Source organism: Equus quagga, chromosome 2, assembly GCF_021613505.1.
Source record: "Equus quagga isolate Etosha38 chromosome 2, UCLA_HA_Equagga_1.0, whole genome shotgun sequence".
NCBI lineage: Eukaryota > Metazoa > Chordata > Mammalia > Perissodactyla > Equidae > Equus > Equus quagga.
The window spans coordinates 138,827,962-138,842,379 of NC_060268.1; positions in this window are offsets into that span (position 1 = coordinate 138,827,962).

The following is a 14,418-nucleotide window of genomic DNA, read 5'->3' on the forward strand; positions in this document are numbered from 1 at the left end:
ATTATCATTTCTTTTTGAGATGAGAACATTTAAAATCTTGTCTCTTAGCCCTTATCTTACAACACTCATGAAAATTAACTTGGAAGGGATTAAAGACTTAAATGTAAGACCTGAAACCATAAAAACTCGTAGAAGAAAACACAGGGAAAAGGCTCCTCTGACATTGGTCTTGGCAGCGATTTCCTGGCTATGACACCAAAATCACAAGCAAAAATCAACAAGTGGGACTACATCAAACTAAAAAGCTTCTGCATGGCAGAGGAAAACATCAACAAAATGAAAAGGTAGTTGGAATGGGAGGCAATATTTGCAAATCATATATCTAATAAGGGTTTAATATCCAAAATATGTAAAGTACTTATACAACTCAATAGCAAAAAATGGGTAAACAATCTGATTAAAAAATGGGCAGAGGAACTGAATAGACATTTTTCCAAAGAAGACATACAATTGGCCAACAAGTAAATAAGATGTTCAACATCACTCATCATCAGGGAACTGCAAATCAAAACCACAATGAGATATTACCTCACACCTGTTAGAATGGTTATTATTAAAAAGACAAGAGATAACAAGTGTTGACATGGATGTAGAGAAAAGGGAACCCCGTGCACTGTTGGTTGGAAGGTAAATTGGTTCAGCCCCTATGGAAAATAGTATACAGTTTCCTCAAAAAATTAAAAATAGAATTGCCACGTATTCCAGCAATCCCACCTCTGAGTTTATATCCGAAGGAAATGCAAACAGCGTATTGAAAAGGTAACCTTTACTCCCATGTTTACCACAGCATTATTCACAATAGCCAAGATATGGCAACAACCTTAAGTGTCCATCAACGGATGAGTGGATGAAGATGTGGCATATATATATGAAGAGAATTTGGTCCAACGGTACAAGTTTGCAGTTAGAGGACGAAGAAGTCCTGAAGATCTAATGACAGTGTTGTGATTATAGTCAATAGTACTGTATTATATACTTCAAAGTTGAAGATGTCTTTTTTGAGAGTATTTTTATTGAACTTCTTACTCCTGACAATCATAGATTCATAATTTGGAACAAGACTTACTAAATATCAGTGATTATCTTGGAAAATGTGAAACAATATGTCAATTTTAAGGGCTTAAACTTGGCATTTGGTGTTTGGATTCAAAGCCTGCTCCACATTATCAGCCATGTGCCCTGATATAAATGGTTGAATCCATCCATGCCTCAGTTTTCTCATTCATAAAATATGAATGATAGTAATCGCTACAATATATAATTAAAGCAATACGAAATTAATAAGATTAGGGCTTCATATCACTTAGTATAGTACTTGACACCTTAATAATAATGACTGCGGGAGAAAATAAATTCTACAGTGAGAAAAAATAATTCTAACTTCCTTAACCACCCTCTTAACAGCAGATAATACTACAGGACAAATAAGTCATTGGTGGACACTATTGGCATCATGGGGGAACTGGAGGATACATTGCATCTTTGGAAGACAACCCTGAAAAGATAAGGGTGAGAAATTTTTGCCTATCTTCTTTCTCAAATAGAAATTTCTTCTCCAGAAGCCCAGAAATACCTATTTACTTGGCGTTTCACTGTTTACATATATCTTTCACATTGTCATTTCATGTTTATCAAAAATAATTGTAAGCAGTTTACATGAAAATAATTATTATTCCCATTTTTAGATAAAGAAATTGAAGTTCAGGATGACTTAATCACTTATCCAAGATTACACAGCGAATGAGCAGCAGGGCCAAGATAAGAGCGACTAGTCCCATTTTGTTTGTTTCACCTTTTCCTCTTAACTTCTCAAGCTACTCAAGTAATGGATTGACTAGCTTTCATTGAAATAAGAGAGTGATTTAACTTATTGTATCATCACATTAAATGACACTGGTGGAGTAGTACATAAAGAATATTGAGTAGTGACTTAGAGAATGGTGATTTGAGCAGGAAATGAGGAAAATAATAGAAACTCTGTGTCTTACTAATAATGTCTGGCAACTCTACATTGTCTACCTGGTTATTGGTGATAGCATGGGGGAACTTGGAACTTAAACAAAGTACCAAAGAAATACTAGAACAGGGTATAACTCGGCTGGTATGTGCTCCGAAACAAATTTCTTACGTTATATTTTCCTCGGGTCCAGAACTTAAGGCTTTTTCATAAGTTATTTTGAATTCAGCAATTACTGCTTTTATTGAGTCAATAGTTTCTAAAGGCTCTTATGTGACCTTACTCATGTCTGGAAGAAATGTGGCTTTTCTGTTTTCTTTATAATTTAATGAATTAAAGAAAGGGTGAAAATGTTCTATTACCTTATTTGTGCTGATGCTCAGCTGGGGTTTAGCAAGATGGTTTGTTAATACGCCATGGTTTGTTAATAAGCCAAGTGGATTTATGTTTCTGTGAGTTATAAAGGGCAATTATAATACAGTTACTTGTGTGTTGGGAAATGATGCTCCATCAATATGAAAAAAACTCAGGGCTGGCCTGGTGGCGCAGCAATTAAGTGAGCACTTTCTGCTTCTCGGTGGCCGCTGGTTCAGATCCTGGGTGTGAACATGGCACCGCTTGGGAAGCGATGCTGTGGTAGGCGTACCACATATAAAGTAGAGGAAGATGGGCATGGATGTTAGCTCAGGGCCAGTCTTCCTCAGTGTAAAAAGGAGGATTGGCAGCAGTTGGCTCAGGGCTAATCTTCCTCAAAGAAAAAAAAATGTATAAAAACACTCACTCTCTGATGAAACTCACTGGAATCTTGCTACTAATTGTGACAGCAACACCTGGATTGCCACTCTCATTGCATGAATTGTCACCGTACTGGACAAGGTAACCTATTCACCATCATAGACTGGCTCAGAGGGAAGTATGTTGTTTCTTATGTGGAGGCTACCACTGCTGCCAGTGGCATGGTCCGTGTCTACTCCTGACAGAAGGACTGCATCTGTGGTTTCTCACCACTGTTGGCTTTTCTCCAGTTAGTGCTTTGTGAGCTCTGGATATACTGGTGTATCCCTTAAAGCAAACTTATGTTATATGTTTGGCTTTCCAAACTAGTCGCAGGTTGACAATCTCTGCTTTTTATGGCAGAAGCTGCTCAACGGTGATCTGATAGTCTAACTCTACTTCTCTCAACTTTGCCTGGTCCACACACCTTAGTAAGGCAGTTTGTTTATTAAATGCAGCTGTCCCTTCTTTACTAGGCTGCTTCCTAGGTAATGATCATGAGAGAAAGGCTGGGGGATTACATAGACATATTTTGAAAATTTTGCTGTGATCATTCCTGGGCATAACGTGTCATTCTTTATCCCAACAGCAACTCAGTCAGCCTGGTTGAAAGATTGCCTAGGGGATTTGGAACTAAACCTGGTCAACTTTTATGAAAGTGTTTTGTTCCTCTTGTATCCAACCCTTCTGGACAACGGTCTTCTGCAAGTAGGGGAAGATTGGGAAAAAAATTAAAAATTATTACTACTGAAGTGAAATATATTGATTTTGTGACATTGGAGAAAGAGCAAAAAACCCCATTCCTGGGAAAATAACACCTTAGACCCCACGAGGTGTGGGGGCCAGTTGTATTGATAATCTTTGTGTTTCAGAACTCCCTGTGGAGCCTTTCTCCAGTCAGAAAATGCTCTGGTGCTGTGCCCCCAAACTGTCGCAAGTGTCTTAAATTTAACTGACTACTTAGTCTGACAACAGTGGCAAACTGATTTGTTAATTTATAAGTTGTATAACGTATCAGATCCTTCACAGTTTAGGATTTGACAATGTATAATTGATGTCCCATGGTGTGTATGGGACTAAGAAATGTTAGGACTAAGACAATCAATAGGAAAAGTTTTATCTTCAAATACACAATATATTTTTGAAAGAAATCATATTTTCTTTGAACTTAGCTTTATACTATTGAACATTTTGAAGTTTTAGATGAATGTCTAAATATTTAAAGTAAATTTGTCTACAGCAGCTTCTCCAAAAGTAACAACACAAAGGTTATATTTGCCATAATGTAGCTTTAATAAGATTTATATTTCCAAATTGTTAAAGGAATAAGAGAATGCTAATTCTTTTCTTTAAAGATTCGCACCTGAGCTAACAACTGTTGTCAATCTTTTTTTTTCTTCTTCTTCTTCTCCCCAAACCCTCTAGTACATAGTTGTATATTCTAGTTGTGAGTGCCTCTGGTTGTGGTATGTGGGACGCCGCCTCAGTGTGGCCTGATGAGTGGTGCCATGTCCTCACCCAGGATCCGAACCGGCGAAACCCTGGGCCGCCCAAGTGAAGCGCGTGACCTTAACCACTCAGTCACAGGGCAGGCCCGAGGATGCTAATTCATTGTGAGGTTAATAGGTGTTAGGGCAACAAGGGCAACCATCAAGAAACTGGATAATAGACAAATAAGTTTGGGTCAAGTTAAATTGAACAAAAAAACAGTAATGGGCATTCAGTACTTTCTTATTAGGGAACAAAATATATAAAATATATAATATATAAAATATATAAAACAATCTCTTTGATTTGGCCAAGAAAACTTGAGGCTTAGACAAAAATGAATTGAGATATGATTCGTACAAGCTATACGATGAAAGCAGATTTTTATTCTAAGCCTGTTTCTTCTTCTGTAAAATGTTTACTTGTGAAGGTTAACCGAAGAAAAGATAAAATCTTCTGACATAGATTAGTCACTTATTAGATGGCAGCTATTTTTATTAAAGATAATAAAGAGAAAATATATATGAAGAGAGATGCAAATATTTAGACGTGTAGTTTTAAGATACTTTTAAATAAATATATTAGATATACATGTTAAAATATTCATAGGAAACAGTAGAGTTATTTAAAAATGTAGTATGTGAAATTATATAGAACATCAGAAAACAATTTTTCAATGAATTTATTAAATTATATTATTCTTGTGACAAAATTGTTTCCTTTTCAGGCAAGACTTTTTAAACAACTATATGTTTTTGAGTTAATTACAGCATAAATATCATAAGACAAATGTGATCTATATGTAAGAAAGGAACAAATAGGCACAACTACAGTTAAGGTCCGAACTCTGAGAATCTGATGGTACATTCTCTAATTTTCATTTCTGTTTAATTTTTTAATGTCAAAGTTTTTTTTTTAAAACAGAGTCCCATTACCTTGATTTTTAAAGAGTTAAAGAGTTTTAGATGCTTTAAATTCAAGTTGCATAGTATTCAGTAGGCAAATATGAGTCCAAGTTACCAACTAAAACCCATGCTTCAATATCTGCTTAAGTTATTAGCCAAAGGGATAGAAATCTAATCTAAACTGAAATGCAAGGAGTTTAATATTTTTAAAATTTATTTTCTCTCTACTATCAGACAGTATAGGAATTTGTTTACGCGGTTTTTTTCCACTCTACTAAGGCTCATTAATAGTCCACATGCTTCTTTCAAGCTCTTAGAGATGACCTAATCACCTTCCATAGGAAGGAAAAAGGAGAAGTAAAATGTTCGTGAAATCTCAGTTTTCTTACTGAAGCTGGATTTGTTTGCATTTTTCACGTTTTGGTTGAGACAGCTATTTGGCTGAGTCTTCTGGCAGATCATATAGATAAGAAAAACAGCAACAATATCAATAAACCTTCATGAAATAAAGATGTTCCACTTTTCCTTTGGTTTGTTGTTTCATGTTACCAAAAATTGCACTGACTTTCTCAAAAGACTAGTCATAATATCCAGTAAGATGCAATAATGAAACTATTCAATTAATACAACTTTGGAAAAGATAAACTTCATTTACTTAAATGTGATTTTAAAAGTTTCCAAAGGAAATAATTAGATTATTGTTAATAGCTTTAATATCTGAATCCATTTGGTATATTAAAGTGTATTTGCCCATATTTGAATACTAGTAATTGTTCTAGCAATAATACACCTAGACAAAAAGTCAATAAGCAATTAAAAACCTTTATCCATATATTATTTTAATATAAATTATTCTAATTTAAAACAGATAATTGTACTTTAATTGAATATAATTAACATTCAATAATTGCTTTTAGGAAGTTTGCAGGCTATGTGAAAATATGCTCAGGCAGGAAACACAAAAAATATTTTTGTAATTTGGCAGACTATCAAGAATGAACCTGATTGTATAATTCCACCAAATACTTATAAAATACATGATTTCTTATATACTCATTGCAAGATTAATTACCGTTGAGTTCTGGGAAATAGAAAAAATATTAACTCATTAGAATAATTACCTCTTCCTCTCCCTTAGTAATACAATGGAGTAAGGGAAGCTGCTGATCCAAAATATTTTTAAAATGAAGTTTCTCTCACACTTTAAATGGAATCATTTCAAAAGTTTATCTGAACAGCAAAGCATTGACAAATAAAATGTACAACTTTCACTTCTGGGCAAGATAGAATATTAGAGACTGAATTTACTGGGCTGCCCAAACAAATGCATAAGATATATGAACTGATATTTCTCAAGATGCTGTCTATCAGGTAAAAAGAGAGTGTTTCCTCAGAGATGAGAGATGAGAAACAAATGGAGTGAGCATTATTGTTAACAAGCTGAATCATAAACAAATGAGGTAAACCCTAAATTTACCCAGCTAGTTGCCATCAGAGGGTTTCTCGGCCAAGGGAAAAGGAGGAGGAACCCAGCAAATCCAGGTGGACTCCTTGAGTTAAAAAATCAGAGCCAAGAGCATGCGGAGAACAAGGCAAGTAGAGTTTGGACAGCAAAGTAACTGAGAGGAGAAAGATGTATAAAGATAGAGTTCTGGAGATCTTCAGAGACCCTCTCAAGTGTTTAGCTAAGTACTGATTAACGTGTTCATTAAATGAAACTAGAGTCCCACTGTGGAAAGAAACACCCAAAAGGAACAGGAGTAAAAAGCCCCGGAGATGCAGGACTTGGAATAGTGCCGGTTCCCAACTGTTAGATGAGAAAATCTCAGGATTCACAAGGCATTGGGTAGTGTATGAAGAAGGGTCTCGCTTTAGTAGTGGAGAACCCTAGACAGAGAACAACTCCAGCCTTGCCTAATAAATCTTAGAAGCAAGATTCAAAAGAAAAACTAGTGTAACTATGTTCAAGAACAAAGATTATGAATATCTGTAGGAATTGAAAAATATTCAGCAACCAATAAGATCAAATACCCAATGATGGGCATCCTATTAAAGATGGCAATGCTGCAAGGAAGGAGGAAAGCAAACTCATAAAAAGAGAAAATTAATCAAAACTGATGCATATGATAGAATTATCAATCACATCAAAACCCTGATTATAACTGCATTGTAAGTACACACAGAACATTTGTCAAGATAGACAATTTTCTGTGCCCTAAAACAAGCTTCTACAAAATTAAAAAGATTTTAGCCCATAAAAAATATCCATCCATTAAACAGTGGAACCAAGTTAGAAATCAATAACTGAAAAGTCTCTGGAAGATCTCCCAAATTTGGGAATTAACACAAATCTAAATAACTCATTGTTCACTGAAAAAAATCAAAGGATAAATTCGAAAATATTTAAAATTAGAAATAAATAGAAAAATTTGAACTTAATGAAAATGAAGACATGGCAGATCAAAATGTGTATGATGCTGCTAAAGTGATACTGTGGGGGAACATTTTAGTGCTAAATATCAATACTAGGAGGGGCTGGCCCCGTGGCCGAGTGGTTAAGTTCGCGCGCTCTGCTGCAGGCGGCCCAGTGTTTCGTTGGTTCGAATCCTGGGCGCGGACATGGCACTGCTCATCAAACCACGCTGAGGCAGCGTCCCACATGCCACAACTAGAAGGACCCACAACGAAGAATATACAACTACGTACTGGGGGGCTTTGGGGAGAAAAAGGAAAAAAAAATAAAATAAAATCTTAAAAAAAAAAATATCAATACTAGGAAAGAAGGGTCTCAAATCAATAATTTTAGATTCTACCTCTAAGAAACTAGAAAAAGATGAGCAAACTAAAGCCAACATAAGTATAAATAATGAAAACCAAAAGAGAAGTCTATTATGACAGAAAAATAGTAGTGAAAATCAATGAAATAAAATGTTGATTATTTGAGAAGATACATAAAATTGATAAACCTTTAACCAGTTTGATCAGGAAAACAGAGAAGACACATTTAACTGACATCAGGAATGAGCAAGGAAGAGGACACCACTAGAAAATATACTGGTGGATTTTGCATTTATAGTAAAGATATCTTTCCACAAACAAACTCTTGGCACAGATGGTCTTATTAATAAATTCTATCAAACATAAAAAGAAAAAGAAATACCAATTATACAAAAACTTCTGGAAAACTGAAAAGAAGAGAACACTTGCCAATTAATTTTATGAGACTAGCGTTACCTTGATACCAAAACCAAAGACATTACATGTGAGAGATTTATATACCAATATACCATTGTAACATCAAAAGATCAAAACAAAATGTCATTTAATCATATCCAACAGTATATAAAAGGAATAATGCATTATAATCAAGTGAGATTTATTCAATTAATGCAAGATTGCTAAGCAATTAAGTGTAAATTAATGTAATTCATCCTACAGCAACCCCCCCCAAAAAAAGAATTTCATCCAATCATCTCAATTAGCTCCAAAAAATAATTAGATAAAATCCAAAGTCCATTACCGATAGGAAAAAATTCTCAGGAAAGTAGGAATAGAATGGAAGTTCTTCAAATTGATAATGGACACCAAAAAATAAACTGACAACTGATATATTTAATGGTAGAAGACTGAATTATTTCCCCCAAAGATCAGAAAGAAGACAAAAATATCTGCTCTTGCCACTTCTAGTCAATATTGCCCTGGATGTTCTAGCCAATGCAATAAGGAAATAATGAGAAATAAAAGGAATCCATAATGAAAAGAAAGAAGTAAAACTGACTTCTCATGAAATGATCATCTATATGGCAATTACAATAGAACTACATTAAAGTTACTGGAATTAATGAGTTTAGTGCGGTTATAAGATACAGCATTCCTATACTCTTCTCAATTGCATAGCTATATACTAGTAACAACTTATTTAAAAATTAAAATTAAAAAAAGACTCCATGTAGAGTAGCACCAATAATATGAATTCTTTAGGTTTAACTAACAAAAGATGTAAAAGAAACATACAATGCAAGTGCAAATTATTACTGAAAGAATTTAAAGATGGTTTAAAGAAGTGGAGTCCCTGTTCATAGATTGGAAAATTAAATATTGTGAAGATATCTGTTTTCCCAAATTGAATAAATTCAGTCTCTTCAAAAAGGCCATCATGATTTTTACGGTAGAAATCTACAAACTGATTCTATAATTCCAACGGAAATTCAAAAGACTTAGACAAGCAAAACATTTTAGATAAAAAAGAACAAAGTCAGAGGACTAACACCACCTGACCTTAAGATTTATTATAAATAATCAAGGCAATGTGGAACTAGCATAAAGATAGACAAATAGATCAATACAACAGAATAGAGTCCAGAAATAGACTCACATATATATGGGCAACTGATGTTTGCCAAAAGTTTAAAGGCAACTCAGGGTGGAAAGAATTAGTCTTTCAACAAATGGTGCTGGAGAAAATGGTTATGAAAAATTCATAAACAAACAAAAAATTAGCCTTAATGCATCTCTCATACTTTATATAAAAAGTAACTCAAAGTTGATCATACAGCTAAATGTAAAACTTAAAGTAAAACATTTTTTAAAGAAGACTAAGGAGAAGCCTTTTGTGCCTTAAGTAAGGAAAAATTTCTTAGAATTAACAACAAAAGCATGATCAAAAGAACAAATTGGTAAATTGGACTTCACCCAAATTATAATCTTCTCTTTCAAAGATACTGTTAAGCAAATGAAAATATAAGCCACAGAATACACTAGCCTAGGAAAAATGTTTGAAAATCATATATTTGTTATAGCACTTGTATCCATTATATATTATGAACACTAAATACTAAAGAAACTAAAAGTTACAAAAGATTTAAACAGACATTTAACTGAGCACACATAGGTGGCAAATGAGCACATGAAAAGAAGCTCAACGTAATTCTTATTAAGTAAAGTTGAATTAAAACCACAATAAAATACATACTTATTAGAATCATTAAAATTGAAAGACTTATACTCAGTTTTTGTGAGCGCGTTGATGAACTGGAACACTCATGCAATGCAGATGGGAATATAGAATGTTGCAATGACTTTGGGAAATAGTTCAGCAGCACCTTAAAAATTTAAACATTCCATTCCTGGATATTTACCTAAGAGAAATGAAAGTATATGTACATATAAAGAGTTGTACATGAATGTTTCCAGCATTATTCGTAATTGTCAAAACTGTAAACAATCCATATGTTTGTCAACATATGAATAAACTTGCTACTTTACATTCATGGAATGAAATGCTCCTCAGCAATAAGTAAGAATGCACTATTGATACATGACAAAGGTGGTTGATTCTCAAAATAATTATTCAGAGTTAAAGAAATCAAACAGAGAAAAGGAACATGCTCTAAATTTTTATTTTTAAAAAAAATTCTAGAAAATGCACACTATTCTATAGTAAAAAGAAGCTGACCATGTGGGAGCAGGGTGGGCAGGAAGGAGGAGTTACAAAGAGGCATGAGGAAACTTTTGTGGATGATGAATATGTTCCATATCTTGATTGTGGTTATAGTACCACAGATCTATACAGATGTCAAAACATTAAATTTGTACTTAAAAATATGTAGTTTATTGTAAGGTCTATTGTTCTTCAATAAAATTGTTGAAATAGAAATTATAAAAAATAGAACAGAATTTAAAAATATCTCAATTCAAAGGAAGCATAGAATCCATTTAGCACAATCCTTTTCTGTAACAGGTGAGAAATAGCAGACCTGGAGAGGGGAAACGACTTTACCAAAAACATGTAACTTCACTCCTCTTCCCTGACACAAAGAGGAACAGTTTCCCTTCAACACTTTCGTTATAATTCTAAGGAATAATTTTTCCCCTTGAATTAAGCTGGAACCACTTTCTCCTTCATAGATGTGTACCTGTCACCTCTGTGTTAGTTTATGCTATCTAGTAAATGCACTTTTATCAAAGTTCTTATCGTACATAACTTTTTTGTTTTTATATTTCTTTCTTTTGAAAAGGAGACACTTTAATAATACATTTTAAGAGGTAATCCCACTTGTTTTTATGGAGTACGGATTATCAGTAGCAATAGCAGAAAAGTTCACTTCTGATCCATGAATATAATTTTCCACACAGATATTTCCTCTGGTTCCTCCCCTTAGAAACACACTGTGGGATTTTCACTCTTCTTCTCTGCCAATGCTATTATGGAATTTGGTGACACAAAAACCTGTTCTGGGAACTCTTTTTTCGTTAAACCAGGGTTTCTCAAACTTTTTCTGAAAGCACCAGATAGTAAATATTTTGGGCTTTTCAGACTATAAAGTCTCTGTCCCAACTATTCAATTCTGCCATTGTAGCGCCAAAGCAGCCAGAAAATATGCCAACAAAGAGGTATGGCTTTATTTCAAGAAAACTTTATTTCTAAAATGGGTAGAGGGCTGGATTCGGCCTGCAGGCCATCGTTTACTGACCCTTGCTCTAAACTGTGAAGAACTAAGAAAAATTAATTCTCAAACCTGTAAACTCATAGACTGTCTGCCAACTGATGACAAGGATGACGATTACATTGCCAATACTAACATGACCTATGCATTCCTGAGCCCTATGATGAAGGATCTAAATATGTTGGCCCATATATTCATAAAAATAACTTTATGAACTAAATACTGATACACTTATTTTACAGACGAAGAAACTGACCGTCAGAAAATTATAGTAACTTGCAAAAATCACTCTGATAATAATCAATAGAGGAAAAAATTAGAAACAGGCTTTTCTGGCTCTTAACAACCAAACTCTACATAAAACCATTGATGACAAACTAGCTTAAAGGCCTTGTAATGTCTTTGGTTCTGGAACACTTTGGCTATTTGGTCCATATCTATCCTCCCATGAAATAGAATGAAGTGTTGAACAGCATCCAACCTGATTAATATAAATAATGACTGGACACACCAAGCCAAAAGTGACCTCATTCTTAATAGTCTATGCATGGGTTATCTGAATAATTTTGCAGAATATTTTCATTCTGGCTTCCTTATATCACTTCAGTAAAAAATCAAGATTAAAAGTTTAATCAATAATCATACCTTTGGCATTACATTGCACAGATTATCTGATTGAATGGACTGACAAGAAGAAAATTGACTAAGCATTGTATCAATGCTCACGACTGCTTAGAGGCTGTTTAGAAAGAGCAGAAAAGATAGGACTGATTACAGCAATAGAGTCATGGAGTACCTGGACATAGGGACCCAAGAGGTTATAGATTCCAAAATCAAGGGCATCCAGTAGAAGAAAAAGAGCAACAGACAAAGAGGAGAATCTAAGGTAATCAAGTATGACTGTATAAAGTGAAGAGTTTTCTGTGATCACAGACAAGCTGAGGGTGAGGGATCCTGGCAACCAGTGGAGCAATGTTAAAATAGCAACAGTAAGTGATGATGGTTGTTGGTGAAGCACAGTTTCTGTGATCTAGTAACTCACTACAGATTCCTTTCTTGAGCAGAAAAGGTGTTAGGAGTGGGCAGTGCCTAAACTCGAATGAAAATTAAAAGCAATGATTTTCTATTTGCCAATGGAGTAGATTGCTGATGACAGGTGGACGTTGGAGCAGGAGTAAAATAAGAAAAATCACAAGTAGAATTGACAGCTGGAGTTCTTATGGAAATATCCCCTATAGAGGAAGGGACACCATTTGTATTGTTCAAAATTTTGTTCCCAGCTTCTAGCACGGTGCCTCACATGTAGTAATCACTTAACTTTTTGATGAACAAATCAGAAGACACATGGAAGTATGGTTGGCTGGTTGGATAAGTGAGTGAAGTTGAATAAATGTAACCTGAGAGTTAGGCTTTCCTCTAAATGAAAGGATTTGGAGCGAGTTTGGACATCCTTAAGTTCAATTGTTTCATTTTACAGACAGAGAAATTGTGTCTTAGAATGGTCAGGTTTCAAGTTCCAGGCTCAACCATGAAGTAGTAGTGTGGACTTGTGAGTATCTGTGTCCCTTGTGATATACAATGTGTCTAAGTTTGAGAAAGATCAGTTTTAGTTACTTAAATATTCTTCAATTTAGTTGCCATGTAAGAGTGAATTGCTGCTGGCAATTATTATAGATTATGGTAAAATAAGTTCAGTTGAATTCCTTTAAGTTTGTGCAATTATACTCACCTCTGTGACAATATCTGTGGAGGGTTTTCATAGCTTGGTTCATTGTCAAAAGAACCTGACCATGCTTCTAGAACTTGACATATGAAAGGCTACATTTTCAAACACCTTCAATAAAAGCTTTTATGAAATAACTTACATAAAATACCTAAGTGAAATAAAAACCATCTGATTGTATCAGAATTCATCCGTGCATAAGGCTTTTTCAGCAACTTAGTGATGGCATTCCACAATTGAAACTAGTTTTCCCTTTCATTACACAAAAGCATGTATGAAAACTGCATTCTTATACAGAGTTAAGCATTTGACTCAAGGGAGAAATAAAGAAAATATGACTTCCACATAAAAAGTTTTATGCTTTAATTTTAAAAAGTGATGTTTTAAAATCTATTCAATTTTCATAGTTTAAAAGCTTTTAATGGTAATTTCTTGGATAGTTGTTGCTTTAATGCTTAATTGAATGGAACTTAGGGCTGAGTTCCTTAACTAGAAGTTCTTGATTGACCAATGGATCATAAAATGTGTGGCTGTTATTTTATCCATCTTGTTTTATTGTCTCAGTGTACTCCCTGGCACTTGTAGGATTCCTGCAGACAGTGAGATATATGTAGAAGTGGCCTCTGCTCTATCCTCTCCCCATTTGACCACCACCATCACGTACCCAATCTCTGCCCCTTGAGGGAGAAAAATAGCTTAAAATAGTTTATTCTATTATATATTTGTATTGGTAAAGTAAATGCTTCAGAGAGATTTTCTGGATAGTTGGGTGGATGGATAATAAGTTAGAAATTGCCCTTTCCAAACTTGTAAATGTACAAGCCTACAACTTTGGCGACATCTAAAGGTGATTCTCTTTAAGAGCATGTGCTTTAGTATTTGATATCTAAACCCACTATTTGTCCGCCTGGGGCTAATTTCTCTCATGTAATTATGGAGTAAGTCAATACTGGCCATTATGGGGTGAATATATTGAAGTCCTAACCCCCAGGACCTCAGAATACCTCCTTATTTGGAAATAGAGTCTTTACAGAAGTAGTCAAGTGAAAATGAGATCATTCGAGTGGATCCTAATCTAATATGACTTGTGTCCTTATAAAAGGGGGATATTTGGACACAAAGGTA